Source organism: Bos taurus, chromosome 18 (assembly GCF_002263795.3).
Source record: "Bos taurus isolate L1 Dominette 01449 registration number 42190680 breed Hereford chromosome 18, ARS-UCD2.0, whole genome shotgun sequence".
NCBI classification, from domain to species: Eukaryota; Metazoa; Chordata; class Mammalia; order Artiodactyla; family Bovidae; genus Bos; species Bos taurus.
Window position 1 is genome coordinate 61,796,494 of NC_037345.1, and position 13,022 is coordinate 61,809,515.

The following is a 13,022-nucleotide window of genomic DNA, read 5'->3' on the forward strand; positions in this document are numbered from 1 at the left end:
CTTGTCACGGGATTGCGGAGCCGGACTTCTCCAGCCGGTAGGGGGAGGGGGAAATTCTCAAAAAGAAGCAATAAGTGATATGATACCTGGGAAGAAGGGTGTCATGATGAAGTTAAATCTCAACAGATGTGGATATCATATCATGCATTTCTTGTTTAAAATCTATCTTCCCAGCTTCAGTTGCGGGGGGGAGTACCCCATCCTTTCTCAACATCCCAAAATCACGTATGTGAATTCAGTGCTAGCAACTGAAAATGTGGCTTATACTAAACCAAATTCCCTGGACTGCAAGGAGACCAAACCCGTCGGTCCTAAAGGAAATCAATCCTGAATATTCACTGGAAGGACTGATGCTGAAGCTCCAATACTTTGGCCACCTGACTCAAATAGCCAACTCATTGTAAAAGACCTTGATGTTGGGAAAGATCGAGGGCAGGAGGAAAAGGGGGCAATAGAGGATGAGATGGTCGGATGGCATCACCAACTCAGTGGACATGAATTAGAGCAAACTCTGGAGATAGTGAAGGACAGGGAAGCCTAGTGTGCTGCAGTCCATGGGAGAGAGGATTGTTGTATGGCAGAAGCCAACACAACATTGTAAAGTAATTATCCTCAAATTAAAAATAGAAATAAGAATACAAATGGAAGTCTGTGTTGCTTTGTTAGCATTGTTTGTTTCATGTAGGCAAGGGTCAGCCTAAAGATGTGTTTTTAAAATAAAAATCGGAACTACCTGGGGCGGGGGTGGGGGTGGCGGGGAACAGGTAAATACCAGCAAAAAAAAGTTGAGAAACATGGAGATTTAAAGAGGGAAAGTGCTGGATACACAACCTCTCTGTGAATTTAAATGCTTTTCACTTTAGTACACCCTTGCCAAAACAAAGCGGGGGAGACCTGGCCATTTCTGGTACCCCTCTCTCTTGTCCTTTAAGCACCCCCCGACCTACAGTAAGCTCTGAGAGTGGAAAATGAAGGAAAAGAAAGATCAGCAATAAGACCTCCTCACCCAGTCTGGTCCCTGATCCTCCTGACTGGCCATCAAGGAGCAGCTGTAGAGACAGACGTAAAGGCTGTGTCTGCTCCTGATTGGTCACAAAATCTCTCTCTTCCCATTGGCTGGCGTGGCTCTTGATTGACGAGTCTCCGAAGGTGATGGGAAACTGGGCTTGTTTTTCCACCTCAGGTGTGAATGATCTTGCTTCAGGAGTTGCTGGCTCCTGGATATTCATTCCCATGAAGCTGTTCACAGCTCTCTTTCTACCATCTCATCACTGGGCTGAACTGAACAGTCTTCTCTCACTACCGTTGATGGAAAGTGTGGAGACTGGTGTCAGGAACCTTCCGCTCATCCTCTGAGTGTCTAACTTCTCACATGTGTGCTTCCCAAGGGAGCCTATGGCGTGTGTCCTCTCAACTTTCATAGCAGCACCTAGATGAAGCATTCATATATTAGGAAATCTACGAATATTCCCGAGTAAACTAGCTGTAGATGGAAAGGGCAGAAATTAGAATTAGCAAATGTCTTTTTCTATTGTGATAAGAACGCTTCATGTGAGACCTACAATCTTAAATGTGTGTGTGTGTTTTTTTTTTAATTTATGTACTGCTTATTGAATTTTGGCCACATCCCTCAGCATGTGGGATCTTAGTTCCCTGACCAGGGATTGAACCCACAACCTCTGCATCAGAAGGTGGAGTCTTAACCAATAGACCACCAGGGAAGTCCCACTCTTAAATATTCAAGTGTCTGACACAGTATGGTTAACTATAGGCATGTTTTGAATAGCAGAACACTGGAACTCATCTCGCATAACCAAGAGTTTATACCCACTGAACGTTTACCCCCAACTTCCTCCTCCCTCTGCCCCAGCCCTTGGAAACACCCGTTCTATTCTGGTTCTATGAGTCTGACTATTTTAGGTACTTCATAGCAGTGGAATCATGCAGTATTTTTCCTTCTGTGGCTGGTTTATTTCCTTGAGCACCACATCTTCCAGGACCATCCATGTTGTTGCATATGGCAGAATTTCCTTCTTTTTCAAAGGTGAGGGTTCCGCCACAGGTGTCTCTGGATACCCCACTACGGTCATCATTGAGACCTGTGGGGACTTTGCCCCAGCATCACTCTTACCACCATCACCCACCATGGACAATCACAAGAGTCTCCACCAGCTTTAACATTCACTGGATGCTAATAATGCAAAAGCCCTCCAGGTAAGAGCATTTAAGGCAAGATCTGATTGTCTTCAGCCCTCTGAAGCAGGTGGTATCATTTACACCCTCCCTGCTTTTCAAAGATATGTGAGGCCAGCAGGTGGAGGCCAGAGTTTAGAACATCCCTATTTGGTTAGCCTTAATTTTAACCTTTCTTCTGAGCAGCCTCCTAGGCAACATCAATCCCACTGGGAGTTTAGAGAGAGTGAGGCTGGATCTGTGGGCAGGTGTGGCTTCAGTTCAGTTCAGTCGCTCAGTCGTGTCCAACTCTTTACGACCCCATGGACTGCAGCATGCCAGGCCTCCCTGTCCATCACCAATTCCTGGAGCTTGCTCAAACTCGTGTCCATTGAGTTGGTGATGCCATCCAACCATTTATCCTCTGTCACCCCCTTCTCCTCCTGCCCTCAATCTTTCCCAGAATCAGGGTCTTTTCAAATGAGTCAGCTCTTTGCATCAGGTGGCCAAAGGATTGCAGTTTCAGCTTCAGCATCAGCCCTTCCAATGAACACTCAGGACTGATCTCCTTTAGGATAGACTGGTTGGATTTCCTTGCAGTCCAAGGGACTCTCAAGAGTCGTCTCCAACACCACAGTTCAAAAGCATTAATTCTTCAGTGCTCAGCTTTCTTTATGGTCCAACTCTCACATCCATACATGACTACTGGAAAGACCATAGCTTTGACTAGACGGACCTTTGTTGACAAAGTAATGTCTCTTCTTTTGAATATGCCATCTAGGTTGATCATAGGTTTTCTTGCAAGGAACAAGAATCTAATTTCATGGCTGCAGTCACCATCAGAGAAGGCAATGGCACCCCACTCCAGTATTCTTGCCTGGAAAATCCATGGACGGAGGAGCCTGGTAAGCTGCAGTCCATAGAGTCGCTAAGAGTTGGACAAGACTGAATGACTTCACTTTCACTTTCCACTTTCATGCATTGGAGGAGGAAATGGCAACCCACTCCAGTGTTCTTGCCTGGAGAATCCCAGGGACGGGGGAGCCTGGTGGGCTGCCGTCTATGGGGTCGCACAGAGTCGGACACGACTGAAGCGACTTAGCAGCAGCAGCAGAAGTGATTTAGCAGCAACAGTCACCATCTGCAGTGATTTTGGAGCCCAGAAAATAAAGTCTCTCACTGTTTCCATTATTTCCCCATCTGTTTGCCATGAAGTGATGGGACTGGATACCATGATCTTGGTTTTTTGAATGTTGAGTTTGAAGCCAAGTTTTTCACTCTCCTCTTTCACTTTCATCAAGAGGCTATTTAGTTCTTCTTTGCTTTCTGCCATAAAGGTGGTGTCATCTGCATATCTGAGGTTATTGATATTTTTCCCGGCAATCTTGATTCCAGCTTGTGCTTCTTCCAGCCCGGCATTTTGCATGTACTCTGCGTATAAGTTAAATAAGCAGGGTGACAATATACATACTTGATGTACTCTTTTCCCAATTTGGAACCAGTCTGTTGTTCCATGTCTGGTTCTAACTGTTGCTTCTTGATCTGCATACAGATTTCTCAGGAGGCAGGTAAGGTGGTCTGGTATTCCCATCTCTTGAAGAATTTTCCAGTTTGTTATGATCCACACAGTCAAAGGCTCTGGAGTAGTCAATAAAGCAGAAGTAGATCTTTTTCTGAAACTCTCTTGCTCTTTTAATGATCCAGGAGATGTTGGCAATTTGATCTCTGGTTCCTCTGCCTTTTCTAAAACCAGCTTGAACATCTGAAAGTTCATGGTTCACATACTGTTGCACAAACAAAACCTTGTATACACCAGGATCCAAGAGAAAGGAGCAGTAACCCCACAAGAGACTGACCCAGACTTTTCTGTGAGTGTCCAGGAATCTCTGGCAGAGGCATGGGTCAGCAGTGGCCTGCTGCAAGGTTGGGGGCACTCTGTGTGGCTGTGTGTGCATGGGACCTTTTGAAGGAGGTCACCATTATCTTCATTGAAAGTGAAAGTGAAGTCGATCAATCGTGTCCAACTCTTTGCGACCCCATGAACCGCAGCACACCAGGCCTCCTTGTCCATCACCAACTCCTGGAGTTCACTCACACTCATGTCCATCGAGTCGGTGATGCCATCCAGCTTTAGCATCAGTCCTTCCAATGAACACTCAGGACTGATCTCTTTTAGAATGGACTGGTTGGATCTCCTTGCAGTCCAAGGGACTCTCAAGAGTCTTCTCCAACACCACAGTTCAAAAGCATCAATTCTTCGGTCCTCAGCTTTCTTCACAGTCCAACTCTCACATCCATACATGACCACTGGAAAAACCATAGCCTTGACTAGACGGACCTTTGTTGGAAAAGTAATGTCTCTGCTTTTTAATATGCTATCTAGGTTGGTCATAACTTTCCTTCCAAGGAGTAAGCAGAAAGTTGGATTAAAGATTTATTGAGCATGGCCTGGCCCATCAGAACAAGACTCAGTTTCCCCCACAGTCAGTCTCTCCCATCAGGAAGCTTCCATAGGCTTCCTTATCCTTCAGAGGGCAGACAGAATGAAAACCGCAATCACAGAAAACTAATCAAACTGATCACATGGACCATAGCCTTGTCTAACTTGATGAAACTATGAGCCACGAAAGTAGTACCTGCATGAAGAAGTGGGGGACTTGAATAAATAATCCCAAAAGACTCTTCAATGTCTATTTCCTTACCAGCACAGCCCTACTTCGTGTAGTCAACTAAACAGAACAAGCAAGGTATTAATAAGCTTATTGAATATGAAAACCTAGCTATAAAAAAGCAACTGTGTGCTTAACACATGACCAGTTAATCTAGTGTGTATTAGGAAAGCACTGTGAAAGTACTGCTGCTGCTGCTGCTGCTGCTGCTAAGTCACTTCAGTCGTGTCCGACTCTGTGCGACCCCATAGACGGCAGCCCACGAGGCTCCCCTGTCCCTGGGATTCTCCAGGCAAGAACACTGGAGTGGGTTGCCATTTCCTTCTCCAATGCATGAAAGTGAAAAGTGAAAGACACTGGTGATTGGCTTATGCCCCAAACAGCCATCCCACCAGGGTGCCCTTCTGGACCCCAAAGCTTCCCAGGGACCACCAGTTCAGGACCACCCCCACCCCGGAGCTGCCCCCTCCCCTTGTCACCGAATGTCCCCCACACAGCGGCTCAGCGGGCAGCACAGGGATCTGCAGACCCTTCCTCCTCTTTCCCAGGCCTGCAGGTCTGGCCTGCTCCACGCCCCAGACAAGAGAAGACTCAAGACAGTGGTTACTGAGCGGCGCCCCCGCCCCCGCCCCGCTCAGCCAGGCAGGAGCAGTGGAGCTGGGGGGTGGCCGGCAGTGACCCCTGAAGGCAAATGGCATTCTGCTGAGGGGCCAGCCGAGGCAGCGGCAGAAAAGGGCAGGAGAAGGCACTCCCTGGTCATCCTGGGCACCCGCGGGGTCTTCAGGAAACATGCCCTCCGGTCTCTGAAGGCTCCCCCCTGCCTCAGAGTCCAGCAAGTGGGTCCAGAGCCTACGGGTGGGCAGGAGGAGCCGGCACCTGCAAGGTAGAGGGGATGGAGTCAGTGGAGGCCTCAGCCCACCCCAGCAGCCCTCCCCCCTGCCAAGCAGCCCTCCCCCCTCACCTTCCAGCCCTCTCCCTCACCTCCCAGCCCTCCCCCCTCCCTTTCCAGCCCTCCCCTCCAGACCAGCTGGTCCTCAAAGCTCCAACAGAGGGTCAGTCTTTGTGGTGGCACTGGCAGCCCAGCCCAGACCGTAGAGCTGCAGACCTTGTAGCGCCTGTCCCTCGGGAAGGTGGGCAGGCGGTCCACCCTGGCCAGACCTTGCCCTGGGCGGCGCCCCTGAAGAGGGCCAGCAGGATCTCGCTGGGGCAGCCGTGTTCCACCCTGCGGCATGTGGGTGCTGTCATTGAGACTCCAATGCAGACGGAGCAGCCAAGACACAGGTCCACCTGGGCACATAGGTTGGCCAGAGAGGGCTCCTTGGTGGGCAGGGACTGGACCCTGGCAGTGCCCTCTCTGATCCTGGCCTGGTCCTCTTCAGGAGTAGTATCTGAGGTTTAGCTGTCCTCCGGGTCTGTTCACCCATGGTGACAAATCTGGGACAAGAAGAGCAAGGACCAAGTTTGGGGTGGAGGGCATGCAGGCCAGGTGACACACACCAGCCTCTCCCACGGGCAAGGGGCCCAGGAAGTAGAAGCAGGGAGAATTCTGCTGACTGGACAGAAGGTTGTCAGGTCCGGGGGAGCTGGGCCTCACTGACCTCGACCCAGCCAAGGCAGCCCCGCCCCCCACCTCTGAAGGGTCTCAAGGGTCTTGCCTATGGAGAGTCACCTGGATGGATGGGAAGGAGGTTGCCTGGCAACAAGAGACCTGGAAACCAGGGGGAGCCAGTGATGGAGCATCAGCCCTGAGTCGAAGAACTCACCCACTGGGAAATGGAAACCTCCATAAGAGAACCAGAGACCTCAAGTCAGGTGAAAAGTGAAAGTGAAAAAGTCGCTCAGTCGTGTCTGACTCTTTGCAACCCCGTGGACTGTAGCCTGCCTGGCTCCTCTATCCATGGGATTCTCCAGGCCATAATACTGAAGTGGGTTGCCCGTTCCCTTCTCAGGGAGATCTTCCCAACTCAGGGATCAAACCCAGGTCTCCCACATTGCATTCAGATTCTTTACCATCTGAGCCACCAGGAAGACCCCCAAATCAAGTGGCTGTCCATAAATAAGGATGGCTAGAGCCAGCTGGGGACCAGGGTCCAGAAATCTGCGCTTCTCCTGGCCCAGCCCTGAGTCAGCCCTCCTGGCTCTGCACCAATTAATAGAAAAAAAAAAGAAGAAGAAGAAAGAAAGAAAATAAAAAATATGGGCAGGAGACCTAAAACAGACATTTCTCCAAAGAAGACATACAGACAGACATACAAACACATGCAAAAATGCTCAACATTGCTCATTATCAGAGAAACGCAAATCAAAACTACAGTGAGGAACCACTCAGAATGGCATCATCAGGGATTCCCAGCGGCTCAGTGGTAAAGAACTCCCCTGCCAACGCAAGACACACGGATTCAATCTCTGGGTCAGGAAGATCGCTTGAAGAAGAAAAGGACAACCCACTCCAGTATTCTTGCCTGGAGAATCCCATGGACGGAGAAGCCTGGTGGGCTACAGTCCATGGGGCTACAAAGAGAGACTATGGATGTTAACAAGAGAATAGAGAAAATAAGAGGGTGGAGCCCAGAAAATATGCAAAATAACATAAAAGGTGCAGGAAAGCCAACCGCAACAAAAAGCTTTCCTGCCCAGAATGTCAAATCTGGGGGCAGGGCTGGGGAGTGGGGCTGGCGTGGGGGGGTTTGCCCAAAACCAAAATTTATGAATATGTTTTTTTTTCTATTGCAACTTTTAAGATTTTCTTTTACCAACACCCTTTATTAATTTGACTATGGTAATGTCCACAGATGCTTCTCTTTGGCTTTCTAGGCTGCAGTCCATGGGGTCGCTGAGGGTCAGACATGACTGAGCGACTTCACTTTCACTTTTCACTTTCATGCACTGGAGAAGGAAATGGCAACCCACTCCAGTGTTCTTGCCTGGAGAATCCCAGGGACGGGGGAGCCTGGTGGGCTGCGGTCTATGGGGTCACACAGAGTGGGACATGACTGAAGTGACTTAGCAGCAGCAGCAGCAACAGCAGTATTTAGTTAGTTAGTTTGGGCCGTGCTGAGTCTTCGCTGCCCCTCTAGCTGTGGTGTGCGGACTTCCCGCCGTGGTGGCCTCTCTTGTTGGGGAGCATGGGCTCTAGGGCACATGGGTGTCAGTAATTGTAGGGAACGGGCTTAGTTGCTCTGCATGGAAGATCTTCCAGGACCAGGGATCGAACCTGTGTCCCTTGCATTGCCAGGTGGATTCTTAACCACTGGACCACCAGGGAAGCCCTTCTTTGCTTTTATACTTAGAAAAGTTGGTTGAGTTTCTACTATTTTTTACCAAAATTCGGACGTCTTCAGTTGTTAGTTCTCCATTTCTGGCCATTTTCCTGTCTTGACACCGTCTGTGACTCCAATGAAATGTATGTCATTGATGTTGATAATACTTGATATTATCCTACAGACACTTTTCCCTCCCCACAGACATTTTTAATTTTTATTCCATCTTTTAAAACATTTTAAATTGTAGTAAAGTACACACGCCAAGGAAATTTTAAGGTACATTTTAAGTATACCATTCAATGGAATTAGAGAGCATTCATATTGTCATCATCGCTATGATCCACGCCTAGAACGTTTTGTTTTGCAAGACTGAAACTCTGGGGACTTCCCTGGTGGTCCAGTGGTTAAGGATCCACTTTGCAGTGCAGGAGACGCAGGTCCCATCCCTGGTCAAGGAACAAAGATCCCACATGCCTCAGGGAGATTAAGCCGGGGCACCGCAACTACTGATCTTGGGCGCCACAGCTAAAGAGAGCGAAGACCCGAGGCAACCGAAGATAAATAAGCAAACATGTTTCCAAAAGCAATAGAACAAGTTTCATGGCTGTAGCAGTATAATTACTGTAGCCACATTAAAGAAAGTAAAAAAGAAACTATGTCAATTATTTTCAAATCTTAAACTTTGTCCGCTCAAGCTATAATCAGTTCTGGAAAGATCTTGACAAAGATCAAGATGTTAAATTCCCTCTATGTTAAATCAGGCTTCCCTGGTAGCTCAGCTGGTAAAGAATCCGCCTGCAATGCAGGGAACCCCAGTTTGATTCCTGGGTCAGGAAGATGCCCTGGAGAAGGGATAGGCTACCCACTCCAGTATTCTTGGGCTTCCCTGGTGGCTCAGACGGTACAGGGGGAGGCCTGGGTTGAAATACCAGAACCAGGAGTGTTAATATTTCTGTTGGTGTCTTTGCGACTTAGTACTAGTGATGGTAGTGACCTAGGTCCACAGTATCTCTATGGGTTGGGATTCATGGGGACAGAACCTCACAATGAATCATTTTCAACACATTATAAACATTCTCATACACATTTTCCCCAGACAGGGACAAGGTCGTACACTTCACAGAAGCAGTAGCTGTCTGACTTGCCTGGCTTCTCTTGACAAGCCCATGCCTATAAAATGTGGACTTGTTCACTGCCCAGAAAGCATCAATGCGCTGCAGGAGGAGCCCACTGTGGGGAGGTTTACATGTCCTTTTGGCGCTAGTGGTAAAAAAAAAAAAAAAAAAAAAAAACTGGCAATGCAGGAGATATAAATGACACAGGTTCAATCCCTGGGTCAGGAAGATCCCCTGGAGGAGGGCAACCCACTCCAGTATTCTTGCCTGAAAAATCCCAAGGACAGAGGAGCCTGGCAGGCTACAGTCCATGGAGTTGCAAAGAGTGAGACACGACTCAGGGACTGAGCACACACACATATGTCCTTTCTGCTCTGTGATCTCTCAGGATGGAGACATCAGATTCATTTCCCAGAGAATATTCACAATTATCAGTTGATCATTTCTCTTTTTCTCTCTTTCCTTTTTACTTTTGAATTATGAAAGTATGATAACACATTTACAGGAGATTTGGAAAATACAGAACAAAGTTACATATGGTTCTACTATATATTATGATCATTTTTAAGTAGATAAATTATGAGTTTTAGTTGGAGTTTCAATATCAAACTGTCAAAAATTAATAGAATGAACATACAGACAGGTACAAAGATATAGTAGACCTGAAAAGCACTATAAACCAATTCAACGTAAGTAAGATTTATACAATTTTCACACAACAGCAGGATACAAATTCTAGTCAAGTTCCCATAGACTATAAAATAGGAGACATTGGAACATATCCAGGGACATAAAACAAGGTGTAAAAATTTCATGATCTAAAGGTTCAATTGATCATTTCAATGATCAATTTCATGCATTCTAATGTTAATCTCTCTATATTTCCTATCAATGCTTTTTTAAATCCCTTTCTATATGTCCAGGAATGCTTTTTTCCAGTACTAATAGCCCAGAATGTGGTGACATGCTGGAGGTTCAATGAGAGACTTAAGGAGGGGGCTCCGTGGGTGACTTGGAACCAAGGACAAAGTCCTTGCAGAGTCATGTGGACGTGAGGGAGACCTGAGGATTCTGAGGAGGGAAACTCTGGTTTCAAAGGGGGCATTTTCCAGATTAAACAGACCTGAGGCCATAAATAGAAAGGGCTGTGGGACTTCAACTCAGGAGAAAGCCCAGCCTCCAGACCCCATGCTGATGATCAGTGTGAACACATTTGGAACAGCTTGGAAGAGTGAGACCATGAGGGAAAATGCCCAACGGGAGACACAGTGAAGGGAGCCCCACTGCTCTGTGAGTGTCCCTTCCCTGGCTGTGACTTTCACTGTAAACTTGGGCTCTCCAACGGGGAACTCAGAAAACTCTCCCTGCCCTCTGCTCAGCCGCTCACGGGGACCTTCTCAGTAATTGCCAGGAGTTGTCAGTAGTCCCCAGGCGTGGGTGAGGGTAATGAGCACTGGGGGTAAGATCTGCCCCCCACTGGAGATGCCCCAGACTCTCCATGCAGACAGTGTCACCTCCGCTCCAGATGACATGATAATGGCTCCTCTGTGGGGAGAGCGGGCCCAGGGACCCTGTCCCTATAACTGGGGCCCATCCTGACTGACACTTCCCTGCACAGAGTGTGGAGCCAAGTGCAGGCAGGTGAGTGCTCCCTTGTGTTCAGTCTCAGGGCAGGAAACAGGAGAGCCGGCTCTCAGCAGAAGAGGAGCTCAGAGCTGTGTTGTCAGTGCCTTGGGCAGACAGGTGCTCCCCTGCCTTGACTGAGCTGCCCCGTCCATGCCCTGGCTGGCAGGTGGAAGTGGGGAATGTGCTGGGGTGTGTGTCTGAGGGGGACCAGAGCTGTGAGTTCACTGCAAATCCTGTGTCCTGGGGTCCCTGACAATGAGGGGAAAAGGGAGGGGTCACTGTGGAATCTGTTCAAGTCCTGTATGACCAGAGCCCTGGACGTCTCAACCACATAAAAAATGATCTAGAGACCTCCTCAGACCTAATAGATTAGGGTTGAGTGTGAATAAGGTGGAATAATGATGTGCAGAGTTTGGGTTAGAACCTGAAAGTCCTGAAATAAGATCCAGTGACAGACACATACACACACAAACAGAAATACAGAGAGAAAGGCCACCCTGTAACAACCTTCACATTTTCCTTCACGGGATGCAGTTGGCTCAGTAATTTCTGCCATAGTATCCTGTCTCGAGTCTCTCTGTGTTCTGTATTATGTATATCAATGTTGCTCATGTTTTTCTCTCTCTAATCAAACGACAAAATGCGCTCAGCCTCTTTAACATGAGGAGCAGGGGAAAGAGAAAAAAATTTTTGCACTGAGATAGAATCCAGTTAACCTCCAGTCTGCCAAATGAGTATAAAGGTTGCAAAGTAAAGTTTTTTGAAAAGATTAGAATTAGGAAGTAAAGCAGTTTCCCCTATGGTAATTCAACATTATATTTGGAAATACAGCTATCATCTGATGTGTGTATCTGCAGATATTCATATGTTGAAAACCTAAACCTTAAAGATACTGGTGTCAGAAGATGGAGCCTTTGGAAGTGCTCATATTAAGTGGGTGGGCATTTGTGAACAGAATTCCTACCTTGTCAAAACTCATGGAAACTGACCTGCCCGCACTGGACTTCCCTCCACCCCCCAACACCTGTGGGTGCAGAGAGGCTCCTGGGGGGCTGCAGGTTCTGGGATGTGTGTTCCTGACTCAGCACAAGAGACCTGCTCTGGGTTCATTTCTGACTCTGGCTGTGGGGGTGCCCCGTATGTGACTGTGTGGGGCTGGGGGGTCATGGGTCATGTGGGGTCAGGTATGTCCTGCAACCTAAGTCGTGGTTGCTGGTGTCAAGAAGGCACCTCCCCTGTGGGGTTGGTCTCTGTATCCAGGAAATGTCCAGGTAGGAGATCTGACCACATCACTGACCCCAATAAATACTCAGCCCTATGGGAAGGAGATCCAACCAGTCCATTCTGCAGGAGATCAGCCCTGGGTATTCTTTGGAAGGAATGATGCTAAAGCTGAAACTCCAGTACCTCATGCGAAGAGTTGACTCATTGGAAAAGACTCTGATGCTGGGAGGGATTGGGGGCAAGAGGAGAAGGGGACGACAGAGGATGAGATGGCTGGATGGCATCACCGACTCAATGGACGTGAGTCTCAGTGAACTCTGGGAGTTGGTGATGGACAGGGAAGCCTGGCGTGCTGCGATTCATGGGGTCGCAAAGAGTCGGACACGAGTGAGCGACTGATCTGATCTGATGGGAAGGAGGTCATGGACCATAACTGATTATTGAAATTGCAGTGTATCTGAAATGTACATCATGATTTAATATATGTACACATTGTGAAGGAGTCCACAGTTGACTGAATTGATGCATCCATCACCTCACATAGTAGGTGTCATCGCCTGTAGTCACCAGGTTCTACATTACTCCTCAGTCTTTGTTCATCTTATAACTGAGAGATTGTACCCTCTTCTCCCCTTTCCCCCAACCCCAGTTCCCAAGCAACCACCATTCGACTCTCTTTCTATGAAATTGAATTTTTTTTCAAACTCTACCTATAAGTGATAGAAGGCAGTGTTTGTGTATGAATATTTCACATACCAAAGTGTCCTCGAGTTTTACCCACGTTGTTGCAAAAGGAAAGATTTCCACCTTTTTAACCTGAGTAATATTTCCCCTGTGTAATATCCCACAGCTTCCTGATCGGTTTATCTATCAGCAGACCCTTGGGCTGTTTCCATGTCTCGGCTGTTGTAACAATTCAGCAATGAACATAGGGGTTCATTTACAGATAGTCA